The 17,615-nt window shown below is 35.9% G+C and overlaps 1 pseudogene; it reads right to left on the minus strand.

Annotated features, from left to right (window-relative positions):
• Window positions 1-1,445: 1,445 nt before the first annotated feature.
• The window catches only part of LOC144236859 (vacuolar-sorting protein SNF8 pseudogene), a 28,907-nt pseudogene continuing 12,737 nt past the window's right edge, over window positions 1,446-17,615 (minus strand).

A 17,615-nucleotide genomic window follows, 5' to 3' on the forward strand; every position in this document is an offset into this window, starting at 1 on the left:
ATCCACGTACTGAAGTTAATAGATAATGATTTTACTGTAAGTATAATTAATGTTTTCAAGAAAATAAAGGGACATAAGAAACACAAAGGAAGATGTAGAGTTCTTCCACAGAATTAGAATGGAAAGATACAATAATTAGAATTAAAATCTCAATAGATGAATCTATTGGAAGCTTACATGGTACAGAAAAGAAGATTAGTTGAACTAAAAGGTGGTTAAATAAGAAATATAAAAACTCCCATTCTCAGGGCACCTGGGTGGCTCAGTCAGTTAGGTGACTTTGGCTCAGGCCATGATCTCTCAGTGCTGTGCATGGGTTCGAGCCCCATGTTGGGCTCTGTGCTGGCAGCTCAGAGCCTGGAGCCTGTTTCAGATTGTGTGTGTGTGTGTGTGTGTGTGTGTGTGTCTGCCCCTTCCCTGCTTGCACTCTGTCTCTCTTTCAAAAATAAATAAATATTAAAAATAATTTTTAAAAAGACCTCCCACTCTCAGAGAAAAACAAAGTATTTTTAGGAGATAAAAAAGCATAAGGGTTATGAGACACAGAAGTTCTAGTACATAATTGTGTTCTCACATGGAGGGCAGAAGGCACATTTCTCCATCTACCAGGATGCAGCTATGTTCTGTCCAGACTCTTACTGGTAACAAGATGTGAAACAGAAAACTGATTTTTTCTTTGTTTCTACATATGAGTAATCCTTGACTCACTCACACAGAACTCATCAATCTTGACAACCAGGATTTCCACGAACAGCTTCAGGGCTTTGGTAGAAGCAGTAGGAACTCTTTGGCTGGGGTTTGTGATCAAATGGAAAACAGCCAGATTGATCCAGGCCCAAATGTCTGTGTACTCTTATCTAAGTCTCTTTAACTCTCTGGGCATTGTTTTGTTGTGTATGGTTTTTGTTTTTGTTTTTGTTTTGTTCTGTTTTTGTATTATAGCTATTATATTACCTATTCCACATAGTCATTATGAGAATTGAATGTACATGCAAATAAATTAGCACATACTATGTTTAATAAATAGATTTACTCCTCCAACTACCCTCAAAAAAAAAAAACAATGACAAAAAAACCTGATGATACCCTATCAAAAGTTACTTCCACTGGCACATTTGAAATTACTTTTAGCATCAATCAGTCATGACCCAGTGAATAAAAAGAAACTATACTGAAAATCAAAAACAAATGTAGGTTGAATTTAAAGAATAAAAATTTTTATAAAATATTTTATAATGCCATCTAATAAAATCAGAAAGGAGAGAATCAGAAAATCACTTTACTCCTCTCTCTGTAATAATTGATTCAGGCAAAAATCACCAACAAATACTAAAATCATTTGGTGGAAGTATTGGGGGGGACAAAATATTCAAACACCCAAAGCGTCACCTGAATGATTACTTTTTATTTTATTTTCATTTTTTAAAATCAAAGTTGTTCAGGTTTTATTCACCAACATCTCCTCCCTCCTGCCCCCTCCTGCTGTTGCGCCCACCTAGCCTCAGGGGAGCACATCTCTGGCCTCGGGCTGTAATCTTCTGGGAGCAGAGGTCAGTGAAGAGGGCTGGCAGCCAGTAGTGAGCTTCCCGGGGCCTGCAGCTGCAGCCAGGGTGTTCAACACTTGCTGCGCTCGCTCTGCTCCCATTTAAGACTGGCTTTGAAATCGCTGACAGTCACGTGGCCATTTCTCTCCGCCAGCTGCAGCATCACAGCATGATCCATATTGGGCTCAGCTGAAACTGACCGAATGAGGTAGGCACCACCCACAGGGATGATGCGGAACCCAGGACCTTCAGTCTCTTGATGGCCCTGGTGAGGACGCCTTGGCCAACATCCTGTGCGAACTTGCTCCTTCCTTTAAATACCTGCTAATGCAGTTCCTCCAGAGTTATCAGACTTCCATTCCGGTGCTGCAAGGCCGGGCACACATCGATAATCTGGAAATCTCTAGACACAATCTCTAGCATCTCTAGCCAAAATCCTTTTCCAGAGGCCAGAGGATCCACGCCAATGGTGTACATGTGTACTGGACCTGCGCCAGGAACTTAGGATTCTCCCAGATCTCCTGTTGTGCTTGCTGGCAAATTCCTCCAGATTGGTCTTGAACACGGCCAACTGCTTTGACATCTGGGCCAGCTGATCCTCAGCCAAGACAGTTCCTCATTCCTTAAACTTGACCTCGCCAAGCTCTGTCTTGGCTATCGCTCCGGCTCCCACCCCCACCCTGCTGCCAGGACCCAGGTTCTGGCATCGGAGGACCCAGACTGGTTCTGAATGATTACTTCTTGACTATAAAGGTAGAAAAACATCTTTACACTTGTTGAAGAGAAACATTACAAACTTGCCACAATACAGGCTCTTGACGGAAAGAAACATGACAGTTGCAAGCGAAAGGCCATGAAGAAGCAGGAAAGGAAAAGTATGCAAGTAAAGACAGCCAGTTTATCATCTTAACTGATTAAATTTAACAACATAAAAACTGCCACTGATATAATGGTTGGATGACTGACTGAGCAGTTTGTGGTCTTAAATATACAAAGGCTGAAAAGTTGACCCAACTTAATTGTTTATGCATTCAATTCAGTCAGCCCTATTCACATGTACCTCTGTGTACTTTCTTCTCATCTGGTGAAAGCATCTCAGAGGTTGAAAGTAATCTGAGCCTCTTCAATTCCTCAGTATAATAAGTAAAAATTAATAAATTCCAAACAGGCACAAAATTATTTATGTTTAAATGCATAGCATAATTTAATCATGTTATTACAGTGGTCTTCAAAGTGACTTCTATAAACTTCTGGGCATCCCTAAGACCATTTCAGGAGATCAACAAAATAAAAAATATTTTTTGTAAGAACAGAAAAGCATTTTTCTGAGGTGAAATCTGCACTGATGTTGCAAGAGTAATTTTCAACTAAAAGTATGGCACCTTGGCATGAATTAAAGCAGAGGCACAAAGCTGCACTAGTATCCATTATATTTTTACCGCCATGAATTTACAGTAAAGGAATAAAGGCTTCACTTAACAATGCCCTTGATGAAGCAGTACAAATTATTGATTTGATTAATTTTTGACCCTAGAGTACATGTTTTTCAGTATTCTGTGTGAGAAATTGAAAATTATCCATAAAGCACTTCTGCTGCCTGTCTAAGTATAATGGTTGTTGCTAAGGAAAGCACTTGTGTGATGGGGGAGAGGGCTATTGTTTCAGGTGCAAGCTGAATTAGGTTTTGTTTTGTTTTTATGGAATCCACTTCCTAGAAAGAACTTTTGGCAGATAAACTAATGTAATTCAGATTTGCATACTTTATAGGCATTGTCTTGAAAAGTAAAGAAAAGGACTTGTCTCTTCAAGAAAAACAAACAATACTATTTGTTGAGAATAATAAAATTTGATTTTAACCAAATATTAGAATTTTTAAAAAATAGGGGTGACTGGGTGGCTCAGTCGGTTAAGCATCTAGGTTTTGATTTGGGCTCTAGATCATGATCTCACAAGTGGCAAGTTTGAGCCCTGCATCAGGCTTTGTGCTGACAGTGCAGAGCCTGTTTGGGATTCCCTCTCTCCCTCTCTCTCTGCCCCTACCCAACTCATATCCTCTCACTCTCTCTCTCTCTCCCTCTTTGTCTCTCTCTCAAAATGAATAAATAAACTTTATAAACAAGAATTTTGAAAAACTTAAATCTTTCATTGAAAACTTCACAACTTGCTAATAGAGTCTTTGTTAATAAATCTGGTGGTAATATTAACAAATGTATTATTTGATATTATATGAAGACATATATCAGTATTTGGTATTTTTCATACCCTGATGAACCATTTCCCTAATGACTTTAATGTTGTAACAACAACAATGGATATAGATGCAGTCAAAGGGGAAGAGAGATCAATGGATTATAATGTAAGGAAGTACAAAAATTAGTTGATATTGTTTCAGATTCTATAGGCAAGTAATCGTAGAGAAACTACTATTTGTTAAAATTTGGTGTGGTATAAAATATGTATATCCACTTATTTCTTGCGAGGTTAGATTTTCTTCATTCACTTCAACCAAAACAACATACCACAACTGACTGAATGTAGAAATAGATACGAGAATTCAGTTATCTTGTAGTAGACAAGTCTTTGAAAGATTCGCAAAAATGTAAAACAATAGAATTCTTCTCTAATTGCTTTGATTTATGGATAACATATGATGAGTTTATTTTTATCTTGAAATTAATTAATGAATATTTTTAAATTCCCCATTTTAACTTCTAATGTGACAAATACAAATAGACATAATATGCATAAAGAATAATCTCTGGGAATGTCAATACTTTTTTAATAATAAGAAAGATCCTGGGGTGCCTGGGTGGCTCAGTCGGTTAAGTGTTCGACTTTGGCTCCGGTCATGATCTCACCACTCGTGTGTCCAAGCCCCACATAGGGCTCTGTGCTAAAAGCTCAGAGCCTGGAGCCTGCTTTGGATTCTGTGTCTCCCTCTCTCTCTGCCCCTCTCCCACTCACACTCTATCTCTCCCCCTCAAAAATGAAAAAAAGTTAAAAAAAAAAGTAAAAAAATAATAAGAAGAAAGATCCTAAGAACTAAGTTTGAGTACTTCTATCTGTCAAAAGAAAATTACAGGATATACAATGATAGTATGCATGAATATATTTGATACATTATCTATACACTATCTGTTGTAGAGTTCATTTGTGGAGCGAGATTTTAATATAGTAGGATAATGATCTTTGAGTCCCATCTTTGACTGTGAGTATAATCTAATTTAGTGAAAAAATTATAAGAGACCTAGCCAGAAATATAACACTTGCTCTCAGAAATGTCATTACTGGTGTCTCAACATTATAGAGAGTCCCTTCCTCTTGGTTCAGTGTACCTTAATCACTGCCTACATTTCTCAGGCTCAAGTGTCATCATCTTTGAAAGGCAGCATGGTCTCACCCTGGACTTTTACCATAGCTTTGTGATTATCAATCTGCTTTCACTCTTACATCTCCCAATCCGCAGGAGCCACAGACAACTTAGTAGGACAATTATTTCTCCACTTCCTTTCTTAAAGTTTTCTCAAAAAAGTGTTTTTGTTTTCGTTTTTTATATGTTTGCTAATCTCAGTGTATGCAAACTGATCTCCCTTACAACATGGTTTACTTACTCCCATCTTGTCTGGCCCTTTCCAACCTCTCTGCCCTCACCTCCCTGGTCCAAACTTGCTCACTCTGTTCCAGCTACTCTGACTTCTTTTTGTTTCATGTAAAAGCTGAGATAATTCCTCACTTGGATGCTTGCCCTGAAACTATAGTCACCCAGATATTCACATGGCTGAATTTATCTTGTTTTAGCATATGTGAACCACTGTGATGGGACTCATGTATCAGTACCCATTACCATATATGTACTGTACATTGTATGTATGTATTTATGTGTGTGTGAATACTTATATACACACATGTATATGCCCACACACACACATACCTTCTATCCTACAGCTCTGCCACCTCAGCCTATAACTTCCGCCCATGTGGAAGAAGAGAGAGGCTGAAACCAAGACATCTCTTCTGTTCAAATTCTTGGTGTCAGGCATGCAGCCTGATACTTCTTGTTTATATTAATGATTAGTCAAAATGTAAAGTACCAAAAACATACTATTGGCCAAACGCAAATATAAACTATTGCATCATAATAACATTTAAGTTGTATATTTTGTAAAAAAAAAAACAAGGAGAAAATTGATGTAACAATTGAAATCATATAGTGAAAGAAAACTGAGATAAACTAACCCCATTCTAATGAACTAAAGAATATTAAATATGAAAGAATATTATTATTTGCCCTGAATTGCCATTTTCCTAACCATTTCAATATTTTCTATTCAAATATTGTGAATATAAAAATGAAACCAAAAAGAATATTGTGGCCTTAAAATGAAAATGCTAATAAGGGTAATTTTAATGGTGGCTGGTTTTCTGAAATAAAGTATTTCAAACTTTTAGCCCTCAACTGTTAAAGGGAAAATGAGGAATGATTGCAATTGCATATTTGGTTTGAATGAGAATGATAGGAATTGATAAAGCACAATATGAAACTGCTCGAATCTTCAAGAAATTCAAGCAAGCAAAACATTTATCATTTGTAAAATCCTTGCTTTTTTTAAAAAATCAAGCTCTACTCTGTAGTTCAGAGAATGCCCCTAATCTGCTCCATTTTATACACACTAAGAAAGTCTTGCTTTTAGAAAGCTTGGGCCAGCAGTCTCCCCCTAATTTGTAAAGTTGCTTAAGCATCTATTGGTCTTCAGGTTGCTCTTAAATTTTTAGAAATCTGATTCTTCAATTTATAAATGATAATATTGAGAAAGAAAAACTATAATTATAAACACAATGGAATTGTGGTTATTGCATGGATTCAATTACATCGTTTTATAGAGCCATTGACTTATTTAAAATTTACAAGAGTCATGTCTGTACTCTCTGTTTATGAAGAACATGTAAAATTACAAGTCATGATTCTATTTAAAAAGCCAGCTGCCTCCTATAAATATATTACAATGTTTTACTGGTTACGATAGACATTATGATATTATTTTATATTTAGTTTGATAATATGGATGAAATGAGACAAAAAATGTCCAAATGTCAAATGAAAACTAAAATAAAATGTTTACTGTAGTAAAAATGCCACTCCACTGACAATAAAATGGGATCCAACTTTATTTTTAGAAAATGAAATGACTACCATTTTAATTAAGAGATGATGAGCTGGTTATTAGTGCTGCCTAGGAAGTCTACAGATATGCTGGGGTTATCACTGAAATAACCTTAATTATCATCTTTGGAATCTGTACAAATTATCTATGCTTTAGCTCCTCTGATGACCAAATGGAAACATTTTTGTAGTGCCAAGTTGCAAATTCAGTGCAAAAAAAAAAAAAGCTACAAATCAGACATTTTAAAGCAATTTAATGAACTTCCTAAATATTTTGAGATTGCTGATCATCATCCCTGTATAGTGTGGAAGTTTTATTACAGACCTACAGTATGGACAGATACAAAGTCTGAGACCACAGGAGCTGCTAGCTGCTGTTGACGTGCAACTTCATAAGGAGGAAAAGGGAGTATGTGAATGGGCTACTCTGGCGGAGAAATTTCATCCATTGGAAGACAAGCTCTAAGCTGGGGTTATGTGAAATTTTCACTGATTTAAAGTAAAGGATAATCATTTTGTGAAAGGTGTAAGAGTTTTGTTGTCATTGTTTGTTCTGCCTTGCATTTGTATCTTATTTATTTATTTTCTGAGGTATAATTGAAATAAAACGTTATATGAATTTCACATGTACAACATAATAATTCAATACTTGTATAGATTGTGACATAATTATGTACAATAATCTAGCTAACATCTGTTACCAAGCAAAGTTACAATTTTTTTTTCCTTGTGAGGAGAACTGTTAGGATTTACTCTCTGGCAGTTTTCAAGAATGCACTACTGATATTATTGACTACAGTCACCATGCTGTACATTATATCCTCATGACTTATTAATTTTACAATTGGAAGTTGGTATTTCTTGACCCCTCCACCTATTTCATTCACTCTACAACCCCGCTCCCTTCTAGCAAAGGTCTTTCTGGTCTCTGTGTCTGAGTTTTGTTTTGTTTCTTTGTTTTGTTTTTCTAGATTTCACATGCAAGTAAAATCAAATGGTGTTTGTCTTTCTCCATCTGACTTATCATTTACCATAATATCCTCTAGTGCCCAAGTTGATTGAGTCTGCATAAGAGTCTAATTTCACTTTCCCACAGACCTTTGGGCCTCTGCTGTTTTTCAAAGCTAGGTATTTTGCAAGCTTGTCTCTTTGTTGCAGGTCCCAAAAGTTGAGGTGCCTGATGTACAGCATGAGCCCTTCACTTCTCAGGGAGGAACTCCTGCTTTATGAGATCCTTCCCTGCTAATTGAGGGTTGCCATGCTGTTGGGGGGGGGGAGGGGGTTTTTGGCGAGACTGGGAGACTGCATTTCTGCCTCTCCTACCCATCTTGATGTGGGCCTTTTATCTTTTGTTGTGGAAAAGATGATCAGCTAGTTTTTAGGTCTTTTTCTGAGGGAGTTATTCCATAGGTAGCTGTATATTTGGTGTGTCTGTGGAAAGAGGTGAGTTCAGGATTTCCTATACCATCATTTTGGACCACACCACCCCAAGAAACTTTTAATTGGGTTATTCATGAATAAGAAAACTGAAAAGTCAAATTATCAGCTGGTAACTTTTGTTAAACTTTCTATTATTGTTCTATTTTTCTTTTTTTATAGGCTCTCTAGGATTTGCCAAGATTATTTTCAGGTTTACTTCTAAAGTACACATAACTTTCAAAATACATTTTTAAAGAGATTTTATTGTTTATTAATATTTTAAAAATATGTGTTGTTTTTACTGACCTACATGAAAAAAATACCAAATATCCCCAAATTAATAATACTCTTTAAAACATTTTAAGCTGGGGATAAATGTTCTTTTAACATCTCTCCTATATTTTGGGGGCCTGGGTGGCTCAGTCGGTTGAACTTCCGACTTCGGCTCAGGTCACGATCTCATGGTTTGTGGGTTCGAGTCCTGCGTTGGGCTCCATGCTGACAGCTAGTTCAGAGAGTCTGTCTTCAGATTCTGTGACTCCCTCTTTCTCTCTCACGCACCCCTGCTCGTGCTGTCTCTATCTCCCTCTCAAAAAATAAATAAAACATTAAAAAATAAAATTAAATCTCTCCTATATTTTATGTTAACACAACCTGAAAAATTACAAGTCATAATTACAAATTAACATTAATACATTAACTATTAATCACAAATTAACAGTAATACATACATGGTGGTAATTTTACTGGTTAGTCAGGTTTTCTCTTTTCCTCCACAAATTGGAAATTCCAGACCATCTGTAGCATTGCATTTTATTTTGAATCCTAATTCAGAAGACACATTTAAGACAAAGGAAATATTTACGGTTAGGTTATAAGTGGAGTCAGTAACACTACTTAATCTTATCAATTCTAAAGTTTTAAAATTATTTTGATCCAACTGTGTAAATTTTTTTCTTCCAAATTGTCACTGAAGTGTTGCCTAAATGATTCAGTAATATAGTATATTCTCTATGAGAGTGTGATACACTGCATTTCATATTAAACACATTCATTTAAATTTTTTCAATATTTATTTATTTTTGAGAGAGAGAGCATAAGCAGGGGAGGTGCAGAGAAAGACACACACACACAGAGACTTCAAAAGCAGGCTCTAGGCTCTGAGCTATCACCACAAAGCCCAATGCAGGGATTGAATCCATGGACCCCGATATCATGACCTGAGCCAAAGTCAGATGTTTAACTGACTGAGCCCCTAAACATGTTCATTTAAATGTGCTACTGTTGCTGGCACCTGAGAGGCTCAGTCACTTAAGCAGTTAGGTGTGTGACTCTCAGTTTCTGCTCAGGTCATAATCTCAAGGTTAGTAGGTTCCAGCCCCGTATTGGGCTCCACACTGACAGAGTGGAGCCTGCTTGGGATTCTCTCCCTCCTTCTCTGTTCCACCCCTTCTCTCTCTCTCTCTTTCTCTCTCTCTTTCTCAAAATAAACAAACATTAAAAAAATAAATTTACTAAAGTTGTTTGGGCTGCTAGATATGGGAGGCTTGAGGGATAGGCTGAGGAAACTGAGATACAGAAACTAATAACTGTACCTAAACAAGGGATGGATAAGAGAAAAGGCAAAAAATACATACATGTCCTAAGAGAGGTAGATATCATTTCGGTGAAGACATTAGGAGATTTTTTTGTGTGTGATATATGATTTGATATATAAGTGACAGTGATATTATACAAGAATTAGGATCCCTTCTCTCTTCTTCTGAAGAACTGAAAGGAAAGATTTCTTACCAGCAAAATTGGAATGCCATGGGATAAGATGAGATTTAGGCTTATAGAAACAGGTAAGGGAGGAAATGTCAGAGGGATAGTCTGAAGGAAAGCATAGTAACAGGAAAGCATCCCTGGAGAAGAAATTTTTAGAAAAGTCATAATTTTCTAAGTTTCTTTATTTAATTATTTTGAGAGAGACAGAGAGCAAGAGCATGGGAGAGGCAGAGATAGAGGAAGAGAGAGAACCCCAAGCCGACTCCATGCTGTCAGCAGTTTGGGCTCCGACTCACAAACTGTGAGATCATGACCTGAGCCAAAATGAAGAGTTGGCCACTTAACGGACTGAACTACCCAGGAACCACCTGAAAGTAATGATTTTTATAAAATCATGAAGGTCAGTGAGAAATATTGCATTATATTCTTCTCAAGATAATATTTTGACATGTTGTTGTTTTGGTTTTTAAGTTTAAATCGATGTATTATATTTTCCCTTGATATTTTTTGTTAGTGGTTTTATTTTTGTGGAGCGGTATGGTAAGAGAATAGTTAGCACATTTTCTGAAACAAGATTTCCTGAGTTTTTAATTCCATATCTGGGATACATTTCTTTTTTTAATGTTTTTATTTATTTTAGAGAGAAAAAGAGAGACAGAGCACGAATGGTGGAGGGGCAGAGGGAGGGAGATACAGAGTCCGAACAGGATCCAGGCTCTGAGCTGTCAGCAGAAAGCCCAATGCAGAGCTCGAACTCATGAACCCTGAGATCATGACCTGTGGTAAGGTTAGACACTTAGCCAACTGAGCCACCCAGGCACCCCTGGGATACATTTCTTAAACTCTCTGCATTATGTATAAAGTTGTGAATGATAAAATGTCTACCTGACAGAATTGTGAGGGAGATTAAAATGGATTGATATATTAAAAGATCTTAGAAAAGAACCCTGCATATTATTAGCATAATATAAGTATTTACTCTAAATATTAAAATCAGTATTTGGTTAGATTGTGTAATGTAAGCTATTATGAAAGTCCCAGTACAAAATTGTTAAATTCTTTGGTGGAAGAAGTTAAGGTTCTGCAGAGGAATAAGTTAAAAATTCATTACCACAAGGTCTTAAGGAAGAACACCTCCAAATACAAACACAATATATATTATCTGCAAAAATTTCTTTTGTGAAGTGTTTAGACTTTCTGATTTTGTATAAGAAATTATAATTTTTAAATATCTTAGTTTTCCAATAAAGCAGAATTACTTTATAATATTCTGTTAGCATTTTTGAACAGTCTGATCTAAAATTAGAAAGACAACAAAACAAAATAAATCAATAAGTATACAATTATCACGTTGTTTATGAAACAAGCTCATGAGACATAGTTGAACTTCTGCTATTGCCCTTAAATTCAACTGGCTAGCACATGTTTTTAAAATGTGTAAGATTGTTACTATAATTATTCTTAAAATAGATATTAATTAGTAACTTGGTAAATAATATTTCTTACATTTTTCTGAGCAGGAAAATCATGCAATTTACATAAAAACTCTGACTTCAAGTGCCTAGGTGGCTCTGCGGGTTAAGTGTCTGACTTGATTTTGGCTCAGGTCATTATCTCACAGTTCATGAGATTGAGCCCCACTGTGGGCTCCGTGCTGACAGCATGGAGACTGCTTGGGATTCTTTCTCTCCTGTCTTTCTTCCCCTCCCCCATTCGTGGTCTCTCTTTCTCTCTCTCTCTCTCTCAAAGTAAGCATTAAAAATCAATAATAAAAACTCTGAATTCTATAATTTTTAAACAATACTCTATATTATATGATACTTTTAGTGGTTTAAATGATTGGAAAGAATTATAAATTGTTGAAGTCTTCAGAAATATACTCAATATATCAGTGTTTAAAATTCAGGAATCTCTATCTCCCTATAAAGTCAGTTATAACTATCAGTTACAGTTCCATGTTTGGCTTGAATGAGATTATAGCGAAGAAGATATTTAAGAGGTTGTTAAAAGATGTATGTTTAGAAAATATTTTAGAAGTTACAGGTTGTCCCATTGTGAAAAGTGTTGTAAAGGTAAGGTGATTGAGAAACAAAACATCTAGCAGGTAAAGAACTATTTGTGTTCAGCAAAATATTATTTAGCAACTTGAGTCTTTCAATAATAATGAGCAAAGACATCATTTCTGTTTGTTCTTTCCTTTTTTGAAGTCTGGTAATCAGAAAAGGGAATTCTCAAGTGTAACAATAGCTGCATAAAATACTTAGATGTTTCTTAAGAAAAGTCCACTGTATTAACATTTCTCATCTGATAAGGATTTATATGAATAACTGACCTAATCCTCACAGAGGATCGTGACAAATTCAAGAAAAAACAATAATGAGAAATTTTCTATGACATATTGTAAATGATACAAATGGTGCTACCTTGCCATTTATACAATTTCAAAATGAGTAATAAATATTGTAGCAGCCCAGGGAACATATTTTTAGTTCTGGTATGCAGTGTATACTTGTAACCATAGAAATGAACTTGTTTTAAATGATAAATATTATAAGATGGATTATAAATAACCATAATATCACTATAAAAAAGCAATGTCTTAATAAAGAAACTATTCACTTTAGTAAAATTATATTATATACTTAGAACTACATTGAGTTGCAGAAAAGACACTGGTAGAAAGGGTATAACTCTTACATTTCAGAAGCCAATGTGTTAATGGAGGTGTGGATTTGTTTTCAGAGGCTATCTTAACAAATTACCACAAAGCTGGTGGCTTAAAGTAACAGAAATGTATTTTCTCAGAGTTCTGGAGACTACAAATCAGAAATTAAGGTGTGGGCCAGGTCACACTCACTCCAAGGACTCCAGGGGAAAGTCCATCCCTTGCCTCTCCCAGTTTTTGGCAGATTCCCTGGCATTCTTGGGCTTGAGGCCACATCGTTTCAGTGTCTGCCTCAGTTCTGATTATATTGGCCATGAAATATTTTAGTCTGGCTGAACATAGCTGGAGAAGAGATGGAGGGTATTGAGAAAATGAGCTAAAAAAGGAGACATTCTTTCAAAATAAGACCTGACTCAGCAATTTATTCAGACAGTATTTTTCTACAACTCTAGGATTACAGACTTTCAAATAACACCACAATAGTGCAAATTGTGAGTTTTTGTGTGCATGTGTTTCTGTGTATATATACATATATAAGACTGGTATTAGGTGCTAACAAGAGATTCTTTTTGGTTATTATTTACTTAATTGTTTTTTAATTTAAGTTTCACTAAGATAGAGACAAAAAGTTTATATGGAATATTTCATGTTTTTTACCTCAAATTATAGCAGATTGACCTATGAATATCTGCTTAGTAGATGCAAATTTAGTGTGCATAACTTTTACTATTTTTCAGAGAAAAATAGTATAATATCTACTGTGTGGTAATTTAATAAACATTTTAGTGGCAGAGATTAAATAATTTATCACATAAAAATAGAGTAGAATTTTAGAAAGTTTTCAATCAAGAAACAGACTCCAAAATCAATAAAAATAGGGTTTTTTAAAATTGCTAACCTAAGAACATCAGTCCTGAGAGTTTTTGTGAAAGATATTCCTATAGTAAGCCTAAGAGTAAAGTTTGTGTGTTCTTACAATTTAGCAATCTTCATTGTCAGTGCTTTACATTAATGTTCACAATAGATTGTCATAATATGCTTAGGTAGTATATATTCTTAACACCCCCCAATTTAAAAATGAAAAAAAGCACAGATTTTTTTAAAAAATCAACTTTCCCAGAAGCACACAGCTGAAAATTACAGAGATGATTCCAGTACTGTAACAAATTAACCCTCTTGCAGAAAACACTATACCAATTCTTAGGGAAATACAAAAAAAAATCCTATTTAAAAGTCTTGAAGAGTGAGGAAAGGCAGGCAGACAAAAGAGAGAATTTGACTCTCTTGAACTAAAAGATTAACACCAGGGTGAGATCTTTCCCCCTCCCTCCAATGGCACTTCCCAGTTCCTACAGGGCAGATCACAAACAGAAAAGTAAGGTCTTATTGGCCTGAGAAATATGGGACATTAAGAGAAACTGGGAAATGAAAGACAAATATGGATGTGAGAGATCCAAATGTATATGCCAGAAAGTATTCATATAAACTCCCTTATATCTTTGACTTTAGAATTGCAGACAAGATTCCAAGGAGCAGAGTGAGAAAATCTGAGCAGTGATTTCAGCTGCTACCCAATGCAGTCTAGAGTTTTGCCATGACAATATAGAGTCTTGACAATTTCTCAAATACCTAGAACTTTCCATTGGTTTTCCAGGAGAGCTATACCCTCTGACTAAGATATTAGCCTTAGGACAAAGCAAAAAATCTAAATAGATTCACACTACAAAGTATCAAATCAAGTAGCCACAAATTCAAGATAATCTGGTTATTTCACTGCCCACTATCACAAAACTCAACTCTCTTCAGAGGTAGATTACAAAATCCAGGCTACCATATTATAAAATATCATCCTGCATACAATTTACAAGGCACCTGAATGGCTCAGTCAGTTTAACATCTGACTCTTGATTTTGGCTCAGGTCATGATCTCGGGGTACATGAGATTGAGCCCTCCACAGGGCTCTGTGCTGACAGCTTTGAGCCTGCTTAGGATTTTCTCTCTCGGTCTTTGCCTGCCCTTCCCCAGCTTGTGTGCACTGTCTTTCTTGCTCAAAATAAATAAATGAACATTAAAAAAATAAAAAATAAAAATTAGTAGAGATAAGAACAAAAAGAAAATGTAATCAAGAATCGAAAGACAAGATCAGCCCAAGAAAACATACCCAAAATTGAACACGTGTTGACAAATACTATAAACTAAGTTTAATAGTCTACAGGAAAAGCAGGAAATAATGGAAGAAGAAATGGCAAATTTCATGTAAAATTAGAAAAGTATAAAAGGTAATCAAATGGAAATCTTAGAACTGAAAATTAAAATGTCTGGGAAAAAATTCACTGGATGAGATTAAAAGCACATTGGACATCCCATAAGAAAGTATTAGAAAACTGCAAGTCAGGTTAATTAAATAATCGAAGCTGAGGGGGCACCTGGGTGTCTCAGTCAGTTAAGCATCCACCTTCAGCTCAGGTCATGATCTCGCAGTCTGTGGGTTCAAAGTCCCACGTCAGGTTCTGTGCTGACATCTCAGAGCCTGGAGCTTGCTTCCTATTCTGTGCCTCCTCTCTCTCTGCTCCTCCATTGTTCATGCTCTCTCTCTCTCTCAAAAAAAAATTTTTTTTAAATGATTTTAGAAAAAGAAATAAAGCTGAGTCACAGAGAGGAAAAAAGAAAGTCAAAGAGTTTTAATGATGAGTGGGGCAGTCTGACACACATATAATTTTATTCTCAAAAACAGAAAAGTGAGAAAATGGGATAAAAGAAATATTTGAAGAAATATGGCTGAGAAATTTCCAAATCTAATCAAAAAGAGCAACATACAGAAGTAATAATACCAATATATTTTAAAAGTAGTTGTTGAGTCTTCTGCAATTTTGTTTGCATTATAAACAGAAGTACTGCCTACCTTCATTCCATACTATTTCTTCAAAGATGTTTGCATATTGAACAGCCTTGGAAAAGAGGCAGAAGTGACTTTCTCCAGAGCAAAGGGCAGGTGTTGTTGTTGTTGTTTTTTCTTTTGTTTTTTTTTTCTTTTTTCATTGCCTACTATAATAAAGCTAATATCCTCCTGCAATACAAAGAACAGGCAGGTTTATTGCCTGTTATAAAAGATTCAGATTCCCTAAGCTCAGGCTTTCTCTTCTGGACTGGAACCCGCTGTGCATACAAGCATCTCCCATCCTCTGCAGGAGCTGGGATTCTGGAAACTGGTGCAAATGTTGGGACTCTGGCTATGGTGTTTTGCTCCGAGTCATAAAGTCCTTGTTTCTGATTGTGGCAGGCTACTGAGTTCGGTGTGAGTACAACAGAATCTTAAACACTTCACTGTTCTTTATAGAAGTCATAATTCCAGAATCTGTAATCAGTCAGAGAGAGAGAGAGAGAGACAGAGACAGAGAGAGAGAATGGGGAAGGAAGGAGGCAGGGAATAAAAACAAGGATGAAAAATCACAACAGGTAACATTAATGTTGAACCCAGGAAAAGCTCTGCATCACTTATCCAAGAAGCACTAGTTAGGTATCAGATACCTTGACTGAGATTAAGACAATGTTTATGAATTGCAAGTCAGAATACTTTGTTCAGGTGTTTTGATTTAGGGAAGGTATGAAAACCTGGTGGTACTTAAATGATGTAGCACATTAAAAGTGCTTCAGGGGTGTCTGGGTTGCTCAGTCGGTCAGGCTTCCCACTTTGACTCAGGTAACGATTTCACGGTTCATGTGTTTAAGCCCCTTGTTGGGCTCTCTGCTGACAGCTCAGAGCCTGGAGCTTGCTTCTAATTCTGTGTCTTCCTCTCTCTCTGTCCGTCCCCTGCTCATATTCTGTCTCTCTCTGTCTATCAAAAATGAATAAATGTTTAAAAAAAATTTTAATGCTTGAAAGCCTGGATGTGTGTATTTTGGAGAAAAGAAGAATGAGAAGAGATATAGGAAAGGTCTATAAATATTCAAGGATCATCCTGCAAATAGGAATGGTAATAGAACATATTCTGTCCCCCTAGATAAGAGTGGGATAAATAAGCTGAAACTAAAGACCTACTTGAGTTTACCATAGACCGTTTTGATGACTAGACTGCTCATTGATGGAATAAATGAGCATAAATGTCCTGGAACATTACAAGTCGCTTTACCAGCAGGATGGCCATTTATCAGTTCGAATTATACCTTGAAGTCTGAGGCTATGCTCATGAATGAATGGTTATACATATTATCACCAGGCCAGCATCTATAAACCAAATAAGTTTAAGAAAGTGATCTCTGATTCACTAGCATCTCCAAATCATTCTATGGATTTCTAGACACATAGAGAAACAAAGGTGATAATTAAAAATGGACAGGATGTCAATTTGCTGGGACAGTAAAATTAGAATGCAGACACTAGGCTTATATGTCAAACATAGGAATGGTGTCAAAAAGATGTTATCTTCTTTCTTTTTTTAATATGTTTATTAAACTGGTTTCACTCTTTTAAAATAGATAAAATAATTATTAACCCCTATGGTTTTCCATAATTTCTAACACTTTGAAGGTATTTTATGGTATAGCAATTATCTGAACTATGTTTCGGAAAGTAGTATGCAGGAATTCAGACATGACCATGGATGAAGGGGGGATGTGAACCAGATTAGACTGCTAAGTTTGCTTTCCACCGAAAGAATGATGGCATCAGAATATTAATTGTGACATGAGGCATTCCAGTGAATGGATTTCTGAATGAAGAGTTGGAAAGAAAATTGACCTTTCATCTTCTATTCCTCTAATCTCATGAAAGAAAACAGAATTAATGTGAAGCTGATTCATTGGCTTGATTTGTGTCATAGCTCTGCTGATGCAATATTCTATCACGAAAACCCTCTCACTGCAGCCAAGGAAGTATCTGTGCATTATGAGACAGAAGAGTAAAACATGATTATTCTAACCCTCCTTTGCATAATAATCTTAAAATATGAACTGCTAAAATAATGTTACTTGTATCGCACGAGACTTGACCATTGAAAAATGTTAATTCAGACAGTTTGGAGAGTTTTCTTATTATTTGACTTCATGACTTCTATTATT

This window comes from Crocuta crocuta, unplaced genomic scaffold, assembly GCF_008692635.1.
Source record: "Crocuta crocuta isolate KB4526 unplaced genomic scaffold, BGI_CrCroc_1.0 scaffold226, whole genome shotgun sequence".
Classification (NCBI taxonomy): Eukaryota; Metazoa; Chordata; class Mammalia; order Carnivora; family Hyaenidae; genus Crocuta; species Crocuta crocuta.